The sequence below is a fragment of the Sparus aurata genome, chromosome 13, assembly GCF_900880675.1.
Source record: "Sparus aurata chromosome 13, fSpaAur1.1, whole genome shotgun sequence".
Lineage (NCBI taxonomy): Eukaryota > Metazoa > Chordata > Actinopteri > Spariformes > Sparidae > Sparus > Sparus aurata.
The window spans coordinates 2117520-2129085 of record NC_044199.1 but is presented as its reverse complement, the minus strand read 5'-3'; positions in this window follow the sequence as shown (position 1 = coordinate 2129085).

Here is an 11566-nt window from a genome sequence, read left to right as displayed (position 1 = left end):
ACTGATCATAAACATTGCTATTCAAGGTCACAAGATGGGAAAACATGTTTGGTTGAATTTATTTTCGGTTGATTCATTGTGTTCCGTTGCAACCCATTTTTATATTCATTAACATAAAGTAATATACTGAAAAGAAAACCCTGTTATTTATAAAAGACAGTTGGCTGCCTTGCAAAAGATACCGCTGTAAAATATGTTACATCCAATCCAATTTGTGGCCAATGTGATTAGAAAACGGGTTATTTTGGTAAATTGGTTACTGATCGTCTTCCCAGTGAGGAAATGAATAAATGATGCGCATTGACCCCCTGTGGTGATATTCATGAGCAGTGCATTCGAACATACAGCATTAAGTTGCCATTATAGAAAAGTGGGTTAAGCCTTGTATGCACTTAACACATATCGAACAAATATATGAAAAATACATGTAATGAAATACATTAACCTCAAAGGAAAGCCTGTAAAATGCCATTCATAATGCATGCAAGTTATTTCTATCAGCCTCAGAAAGTATGTGTGTGTGTGTGTGTGTGTGTGTGTGTGTGTGTGTGTGTCTTTGCATGTGTGTGTTATTTTCAACTGCACCACTGGGATAAGAAAGGCAGCCACTTACTGCTATTACACATTAATGCCTCTCAACAGCAGTCCATACTATTATATCTAGTGTAATAGAAAACACAGAGGGTGGTGAGTGGCTGTAATATTGTTGTGTGTGTTTGTGTGTGTGTGTGTGTGTGTGTGTGTGTCTAGGCGGAGAGCGGTTATGAGAGAGAAAATGAAGGACGGCGTTGAAGGTGTGGGGGGGCGAGTAAAAGCCTGAGGCTTCAGACAGAGTGCACAGATGCTAGTCGACGTTAGAAATACTCCTCTGATCCTCCCCGCCTGCCTCGTAGACCAGGACTCACTTTGCTGACTGATTTGCATGCCTGTCCACAATAAGAAGCTGACTGACCGGAATAAGGGAATTACTGAATAATAATTTGGAATGATTCTAATTTGTGGGTGGTGAATGTGTTGGAAATGGAAGTGCTCTAACTGACTTCTATAGCTGGTTCTTAGTTTACTTAAAGTTTTATTGTTGCTAGTTTGTTTTGAGATGTGTGTGTATAGATTTAGTAAGTCCCAAATGTTTCTTCTAAACCCAGTTTAATTAAAAAGAGTAAAGCAGAATTATCAGCTGGTTCATGTTCTGATGACTTATGATTTACTGCCACAGTAAATAACTTAAGATTCCAATTAAATGACTAAATGAGAGCTATTTGCTTCAGTATTACCTATTAAAAACAAACAGCTTGGGAGGGAATGTGCGTTGAGCCCCCTGCCATGGAGTTATTGATCCATATTTATTTTTTCTCTGCAAACCCACAGATAAGATGAAACGTATCTTATTGCTAATGGACTGCTTGGGTCTAACTGGTCGCCACAAAATGGCTGGAGATCTCCTGATGGAGTTGAGCGGCAGTAGCCCACTTGGCAGACTTATGCCACCACCATCCCGTCCACATCGAGGTGTGAAAGTCAGCTAATAAGAATATAATGTGAACATGAAATGCTACGTTTGGTACAAATATCCACCATGGACGTATCTGCGGTTTGCAGGAACGTTACCTGCCGACATCAGGACAGATGATTTTGCTGAACTTCTTAAAGAGCTAGCTAGCTTTACTTAAAGGCAGCTACATTTAGCAGCAGTGAGTTAGCGGTTAGGTTAACGCCAAAGCTAGCGGTATCTGTCCATCAGGAAACTCTGTAAAGAACATTTTGACTGTAACAGGCCTCCATCGTTCTACACATGAAAACACATGTTGCTATACACAAAAGGCTAGGCTGGTATCTAAGGGAACACCATTAATAGCAACACAATAGTGTAATTAATATTCTGTTCAGATCCACTCCCACACACATAAAATGTACACTGATCTTGTTCTGCCTTGAGGTCCTAGAATGGATTGTCGTCCAACTGCCCTGGGTAGTTGAAGACACGCCATCAAATGAAGCTGTTTCCCCGGCAAGTTGGACGACACCGTCAACCACGTAACATCATTTGTAGTAAGCTCATCCTGCCCTGGGGTCTGAGCCTCGGGTGTCATCCAGCTCTGCAGGAAAGCAGCTTCATTTGTTGGAGACAAAAGTCTTGAGGCCCCGTCCTGATTGCCTACAGGAGGAGACGGGTGACCCCTCCACAAACATCTAACCATTTATCCATGCGTTGTCGGCAGCCATGAAAAACCGCAGGCTGATGATTCAGTATACATGCAGCATCTGCTCTGTTTTGTTTGTCTTATCTCTGTGACCGAGACATTTTCACAGCACTTGCAATGAGTCACACCTGTATTTAATTCAGCCAGTCACTAAGTCTTGTAAGAGCACACAGTTAATTTAGAATTTACTGTAACCATTGACGCACATTGTGACAACAATGATCTCAAGTCAGCTAGTTGCCCAGATTGAAGTCTACAGCAGGTGAGTAACTTCAGTTCAGACTTCTAAACAGTGACTGTTTTCCAGTGCTGGTTTTGAACCAAGTTAATAGCTGGAGTGTAAAAGCAAATATGGGTTCTTATAATGAGTGAGGAGAGAGGATGTTTGCATCCATGATTGGTAATGTGAATCAATAACCATTCTGTAATCGATGTTAGCCTGCCACTAATGGATGGTCCAACTTAACAAATTAGTGAAATAACTTTAGTGAGTTACTTCAACTTGTTAAGTTACATCACGTACATATGAATCACTGAATCTCCTCGAGGTTTCTGCCACTGTCGCCAAGCCCTCGCTCATGGGGTCAATGCTGTTGTGATTAAAGAGTATGGTAGACCTGTTCAATTTGGAACATTTGTTGTGAATTGGGACTAACACATAAAGACTGATTGATTAATTGATTTTAACCCAAACCATGATGTTATCCTAAACCCAACAAATTAGTAATAGTGCCTCAATCTAACCAACCTGCCAGTATAGGCTATCAAGCAACCCATTCAGTTGTCTAGCTATGAGGATATGTTATCAAAATCTAGTTAATGAATAAAGTGACATGCTGAAAGCGTGAAAGCAGGTGAGGACTGAAGAAAAAAGACAAAGAGACAAAGCCAAACATGATGGCGCTCAAATCTATTATCTTCATGCTTTTGTCAACAGACATTTTGATGATAAAATCGTGTCAGAGATACTTGTGCGCATGAGAAGATTAACAAAAAGCTCCAGATGGTAATTGTGTCAAGTTCTGCTTGAGGCCGATCTGTAGATTGTAGTGACTGACAAGGAATAAGCTTCACAGTATCACTTCCATCTCGCCCATCTTTCCCCAATTATTTTTCTTCTTGCAGAAACCCAACTTTCCGCCCATTGAACATACCGGGTTTAGTGGTCATCACTGCCAGTGTCAATAAAACTATTTGACCTCTTTCGAGGGAAAAGAAAAGAAACGTAATCGAGCTGAAACTTTACTGCTGGATAATCTCTCACAGCTCATGCGATGTGGGAATTGAATCAAGCACAGCAAAGAGCACCGCTGGCCTAGATCAGCCTCCCCCAGATTCCTCACAGTATCATCAATCAAGCTTAATCACTTCCACTTAAACAAGGCTGTCCTTTATCCCCATGCTTGGTAGCTCTATTAAACAGGGAGTAAAAGAAATTGCATCGATGGCGGGATACTTAGCAATGCTTTTGTCCCCCCCTGTTTGGTTGATCCCTGTGAGGCTTAGATGTACATTCGATTGGTTATCTGGGATTGGCCAGACAAGAGCGGGGAATACAGAAACTGATTGAAAGTGTATTAGTAGTCTTAACAGGCAAGAGACCGAGACAAAGGACCCAATCAGATGTTATCTTTTAGTTGGTCCAGCTTCACAGACGGGGACGTGCGTTTGTTTCTTTGGACATAAAAGTCAATTTAATATTGTTACCAGTAACTCAATAACATCACCACACTACCCATGTGCTTATAAGATGCTCAAGTTACATGTTTAACCACTGCACATATTGCATTAAACACCCAGCATCACGCTATAGTATTGTATAATAAAGCACCTTACCTGTAGTAATGCTCAGGTTTTCCTTTTTACTTAGATCGGCCAAATGAATGGTGTCATATTTCCATCTGAATTGAACAGTTCCAACATTTCTAATCCAGGATTAGGTAAAGGTGTGACAGTGGATCACAAAAGGGGTCATGAAGCTTCCAGACTCAGGAAGCTTTTTCAAGACAATCCTAATAAATAAGGATAAAGACATCGTCAGAGAAATGTGGGAATCTTTAGGGCAAAATTGAAAAACCTACCGATAAATCATGGTAATGTAGTTTACCTTGAAGTAAACTTGTTTATTCAGACTATTTATGTCTGTAATGTCAAGCTACCTGAAGATGTTTACACTAATCATGGAGAGCAATCATGACTGAACCAACTTGTACACGAGGCGAGGAATCACAGTGGATTGCTGTAAGCACAGAGGAAACAATTTGTATGGTAATAAGTGAGTAAATTATGACTGTGGAGAGAACATTGTCATTGGAGGGAAACCCTGAACTCTCATTAGCATAATATGATGGATAGATGGTACCTTGATGGCAAACTTTACAGTCTTTCCATTGGCTGCAAACCGCCGAGTCGTTAAAAGTCCTACTCGTGTGACAACAATCGCGGAAGCGGCACTTGAATTTACCATACAGGGTTCTGCATGATTAATCAACAACACAATGTTACAGAGAGAGCAACAATCCAGTCTGGGGTAAGGGTTAGAGGTTGACATTTAGACAGGGAAGATTGATAGTTATAGAGAAAGGCACCGCAGGACGACCCTCTGAGAAGAGCCTGGCATGATGTCGATGTAGCTCAGGTGTCAGTAAACGCTGTTTGTCATTAGCCTGAGACGTTCCATCCATTTCTTCAACCTGTCATTCCCTTTAACTCACATCTGTCACTCTGACACGTTTACATGAATCTGCAACCTGTTGGATATGTTGAAACTATATTTCCTTCGGCTCAGTTTTCTTTTTCATGTTGTGACAATGCTGTGCTTCTGATCTGGTTCGGTTTAGTGACAGAAACACTTGGTTATGGTTTGGAAAGGATCATGTTTTGTCTTAAATACCTGTTCTGGTCACCACAAACAAGATGTCATGACTAAACATCAAAATGTACTAATTTAAACCAAACCACAATGTTTTCCAGAACCTTACCAAGTGCTTTTCTTGCCTAAATCCATACAACTCCGACCCTACGACTGCAGTCCCGTTGTTTTGGGAATCACAGTCAATCAACCTATTTAGTCGATCAGGATTTGTTGTAATATTTGAATTAATGATTCAAGCATTCCTATGTAGTAATATAAATCTTCTCCATGTTTTGTATAGTTAACTACTGAAATGACAAACAAATCTGGGACCATAAAATATATATAAATTATTTCTCATTTTTATTTTGCCATAGCTTCTCTACTGTCACTCAACAGTCTGACAGTGGTGTATTTTATTGTATTGTTTTGCATTTATATACTACAGTTTGTTAGGGTATCTTTGCTGTAGTTCAACTCCTGCTGGTGTGGAGTAATTGGTAGCTTGCAGGGCTCTGGAAATTGGTGTTGAAAGCTGTTGTTAAGAGGACGTGGCCATCAGATCCTATGTTCTTTATCTCAGCAGCTAAAAAAACAGCCAGGCACAGTGACATTCCGCGACATCGTTCATCTGCAGTGACGAAGGAAGTCTTTAACAAGGAAGCACCTTCAGTGAATGACATGTGTTGTAAATCCATGATGGCATTGTTGTGAAGTTTCTTAAGGAGTAAATCTGCTCTGTGGTTGATTTGTTGAGGAGGCGTGAAGTCGTTGCTCTATCCTGAATGGCCAAAGATGCAAATTGCAGTCTGGTCCACCACTGAACTCATGAAATAGTTCTGTCTGCGCTCACAGACACAAAATACAACCTTTTGATTTATTTCAAAGCATTTAGAATGTGTTTTGTCATCTCTCCATACCTCCATCCTCTCTTTTCAGCTTGCTGTCATCCTGCCACCTCACTTTTTTGTTCTCTCTTTGTCTCGCCCCTTTCTTCTCCTCACCCACACATTTCTATACAGGCCTTAAACAATCAGCATCAAATTAGTATAAAAGGAAAGTGAATCAAAGCAGGGTAAAGTTCTGACAGACTCAAAAAGCGGAGAGTAACACAACTTCACGGCATTAGACTGTCTGTACCACAACCTCCATCAGAGTCTCAGAAATGTGATTATTGTAGCCGATGCGACGCTACAGGCTCTTTCTGGCAGGTCAAATAACTACGCTGGCGACATCATCAAGTATCAAACACCTTTGTGTCGCTTGTATGCGTGATTACTGAACCAAGAAATAGCCTGGCACATTGAATATTTCCTTCATGGTGGTGCTGAAGGTAATGGGTTTGTTTTTTTGTCATCCGGTCAGTCTGTTCGCTGCTAAACGAACATTTGATGCGATGTGTTTTCACAGTGCCTGCCCAGGTATGTAACAATCATCTGTGCACAACCAGTAAGTGCTTTTCAAACTTCTGAAGTAATATGCCGTGACCTCAAGAAACACTGAATTCTCAACTCTAAGGTGCGACAGAGGAAAGAGGCCGTACGCGACAGTCAGGAAGTCATGAAGGGTTTAAAATGCAGCATTTGAGTAAATGAAAGGACAAGCAGTCGCCCTTTATTCTTTCTTTGTTCTCTCTTCTATCATTAATTTCCTCTTCCTTTTATGCATCCTTTCAACCCTTTTTCTCTCCATTTAATCAACACCCTTCTCAGTCCACCTTTGGTTTTCTTCATCTCTTCAATCTCTTCTTTTGCCACCCTTTCTAATTGCTCCTCTGTCTTTTTCGTCCTGCACACCCCTCCTTGCCTCCTCCCGTCTCGCCGCAGTGGTCGGCTGCTAAGTGATTCACGTCTCCCCGGCGACTGTGGCCACTCCTCCACCGCATCTGCATGCTGAATTAGTCTTTCGAGCTGGCATACATGCCTACACAGACGCATAAACACACACACACAGCAAAACATAATAGATGAAACGGAAAGGAGAGAGACAGATGACAGTTAGACAAACGCCGTATTAGTCATCCGCATATGTCCTTGTGGGCTTCTGTGCCCTTTTAGAGAGTCGAGACTTGCTGATTAACATTCTAGACCCGCTCTTTGTCTGTTTTTTTCCTTTGTGGAAAATGGACAATCTGCACTCGTCAGGTATTATTTATTTCTTTATTGAGACAGATATGGGGAAGGACCGTAGAGAGAGTGTCCTGACGAGATTCTTGGCCGGCACATCTTTCTCATCTGTCACATTTTTCTGGCCGTATCCCCATTTCTAAATTACAGCACTTGGAGGTACTTGTCTACTGATATGCAGCATTCACTGCAATTTCACGTGTATTATGTATTATTTAAAGGTGTCATGGATAACATTTAGCTACTAAATGTGACATTCCATCTCCCCCCGCCATGTATTCATGTCACAACACTGCAGTTGTTTGAAACATCTGCCGGTAACTTTGCTAACCTTGGGCTGTACTTTTTGCTGGGTGCTGTAGAAATCACACATGATTCTGTTTTGTTGTCTTTGTTTTTTCAAGAACTAGCATTAACCAAGACTCTTGATCCTGCACAAACACAGATACCATGGGACACCAGTGGTGTTATCTTTTTGGCGGAACCAACCGTCAGAATACTTACACAGACGTAAACAAAATAATCATTTCTGACCCGGCAAACATTGTAAAATTATTCATTCGCAGTCGTGATAATGTAGAAAAGAGAGTGGAGAGACAAGGCACTGTAGAATTTGCATCAAGTCACATCCTTTGCACAGTCACCAAAAATCCATCCTGAGTCCCTCACAAAGAAATCCACAATCCAACAGCGATGAACAATTTATATCATCTGCAGTATCGGTGACCCAGAGAAGGTAAAGGTCTCATTTTTTCATGTCACATATGTCTAATAAAAATGATGATAGTGATCAATACATGTAAATTACTACAATTACTAACATGCACACTACTAATCCCAGTTACCTGTTGTAAAGACATCACTTAAAGGGATATTCCGGTGTAAATTTAATCCATGGTCTAAATCACCGTGAAACTGTGTTAGACTCCCTCTCGAGAGATCAAGTTAGCAGACCGCTAATTTACGGAGTTTTATCAACCTCAGAAACGACCGCACGACAACAATACACTGCAGTAAATGGATCCAAATACAAACCGCCACCAAAAAGCCACAAATAATGCTCAGAACAGCACCAAACTTCAGCAACAGTACAAATAGGGTCTCAGCACATAGTCCGGGGCATCTAACCTCCGCTAGCTTAGCTGGATTTCTACTGTGAAGCTAAAAACAGATTTCAACTCTCCTCCATCAGCTTCCGGGTCGGGGAAGTCCCGACGCGACGATTACCGAGTGCGGTTAGAAATGCTCAATTCCGTTCTTTTCCCTGTCCGCTCTCGATAATAACTGTTATAAACTGGCAGGTAAGACACATATGAACTTTGATTGCTTTTCCATGGAGTCATAATCATACATTTTCATCCATGAGCCGCGGAACTCTACTGCACTCGGTAATCGACTCGTCGGGACTTCCCGTCAACAGGAAGCTGCTGCAGAAGAGTGGTAAATTTAGTCAGCTTTTCAGTCGAAATCCAGCTAAGCTAGCAGAGGTTAGATGCCCCGGACTATGTGCTGAGACCCTATTTGTACTGTTGCTGAAGTTTGGTGCTGTTCTGAGCATTATTTGTGGCTTTTTGGTGGCGGTTTATATTTGGATCCATTTACTGCAGTGTATTGTTGTCGTGCGGTCATTTCTGAGTTTGATAAAACTCCGTAAATTAGTGGTCTGCTAACTTGATCTATCGAGAGGGAGTCTAACACAGTTTCACAGTGATTTAGACCATGGATAAAATTTACACCGGAATATCCCTTTAATGTCTATCACCTCCTTTAGCTGCTGTCCACACTCTCAGCACTTCAGACCCCTGCGGGAATCCCCAGTTGCTTTATAACGATTGTCAATCTTTGTGTGTATTGTTTTCCAATGAGCCGTCCGCCTGCACTGTCAATATCAGTTCAGCCAACACTTGAGCCGCTAAGGGAATCCCATGACAGGGTTGACATATCCATGACAGGGTTGACATATGGGCTCACACGACTGACCAAAGCTAGAAATCAACAAAGGCTTGGACCATTGCTTTCTTTGAATCCAAAGATCTATTGCGCTGACAAAGGCACGGTATGCTGGTTAGCTAGGAGGGAAAAATCACAAAAGAATTATCAATATACTGTATTTAAAGACAAACACAGCATGTTGTCATAGCATTTAGAGGACATTAAAGATAAAACAGCCCAGACGCCAGGATACAATGCTGGCAGTTACAGAAACACTTTCACATTCACGCCTGTCACAGGCCTACGTACCATATCGACATTTATACCAATTGTGACGTTCATGCTACATGTATATGGCCGGAAAATTAGGATTTAGAGGGGATGGTGGGGTAGTTACAGCTGAGAGTGCTGCCATGCCAGTGATCACAGTTTGAGACTGCTTTTCAACATTTCTAAGTGAGATATCGCTGGATATTTCTGACAAGTCACAGCAGCATGTTAGCATCTGTAAGCATGGATAGCATCGACCACTGGATATTTTTAAGGAAACCTTCGGCAAAAAAGTAAAGGATATTTCTGACTGGAAATCAGAACATCTCCAGCTCTTAGTGGTGACCAAAACAGGTTTCAGCATATCCATGGTTTTCATAAACGCACATTGCCATTGTTCATTCTGGCAAATGTGTGGCATGAATTTCTTCCTAAACCTAACCAAGTTGTATATTAACTGTATGATTGCTAACTTGACCACAGGATGAGAGCATGTTGTTTTCACGGGTGTGTAAAGCGAAGCGTGACAGTGATACGGTGGGCAGCCTGGTGTAGTTGTAGTTGTAGCCGGTTCAGGAAGTAGTGTGCCCTATTTGCAGCAGGGTCGAAAGCGAAGATGTGGAGGTGTATGTGGGTCAGCAAGTCTGACTGTCATGCTCAACAAGACCTGCAAATGTTATTCACCTTTTTACTTAATCCAACTGTAAGTGTTTTCGTTGTTTAACCCTACCTTAACTATTCTTTATTTGCTCGAAACCTTATCATTGTCATGTGCAGATAAGTGGCAACAGAGATCTAAAGACAAGTTGCCATCGAACATAATCGTGAGGTTTTGCAGAATCGTCCAATATAAACATTCTTGTCCGTCATTCGGGTTGTTATGTTTCCCTGGATGTGGATGAGTTGCGGTCTGTGTTCCTAATTTGTTGTGAGTCTGTTTTTATAAGGATATATTGGCAAGGAAGAAACTAAATACACTTTAAATCAAGTTTGGACAAAATAACTGCACAGAGAGCATCTCTGGTTTACGAGATAAATTAGGAGGCTGAGTGGCGAGACACCCTAGGAGCCCATCTTGTCAGTTTCTGCGTAGTCTTGCTCTGCCAGGCTTCACGAAACAGAACATAAAACAACAGTACGAGCAAAGTGGTCTGACAGAGCTGGTGGGTTATCAGTTTGCCCAATCCATTAAACCAAGCTACTATTTTTTACTGCAATGTGGCTGATAAAATCTGTCTGATTCCAATCTGTAAGTACGTTATTCTCTCATTATCACATAGTTAAGTTGCACTCGGCAGAGATTTTTGTTCATTAAGATAGCTATAACTATCCGCCAAAAAGGTAATAAAGTGCCAGCTGTGGGAGCGCATGGTAAATGTCTCACGGTGGGGGAATGGCTTTGGGAAGCTACAGTTAGCGATACAGATGCTGGTGAGAGAGAGAGAGAGATGCTCAGGAGAGAGTAAAGATCTCTGAGACAATAAATCATCGAGCCAAAAAAAGGAGCTCTGACAGCAGTTTGAAGAGCACTCGTATGTGTGCATCCAAGTACAAAACAAAGTCCTCGCTCAAGTTGTTTTTCTATGGCTCATGGTGAAACGCTACTGTGACAGTTTTAGGCAGAAACTTTTCCGTCTCCAGAGAACAGGCCCTGAAATAACTCAAACGGTATTAATAAGAGCCGTATGGATTGAATATCAGTCGATGTGTGGATAAAAAAGATTAATAGAAAGACAAATGAAGTGATGATTATGAATCTATACAGTATTTGAACGATCTGATTTACTGTTTGTGTTCTAAAAGAAAAAAGGAACCGCAGAAGACGTCTTCAGGGTGCGTTTGGCTGCATCGACGGCAGATTTAAGATCAACACCAACTTCTGCTCCACTCAGAGCTGCTGGAGCCACTTCTCCTCTGTTATCTATAGCAATCTATAATGATCAGTAGAGTAAAGGTCAAGTGTGTGGGACAAACAGCAAAGGCTCTTCAACCATCTACAATTATTCACAGGAGTCATGTTCATCAGCTTGTGAGGCAGTGTGGAGTACGCACTCATCTGCATGCAGGTGAAAGGAGGGAGGACGACTCTCTCTTCTGCTTTTTGTCTTGTTCGAGGTCAACAGATCACATTCTTTATATCACAGATACAGAACTCCAAGGTCTCAGTGTGTCCACGATGAACA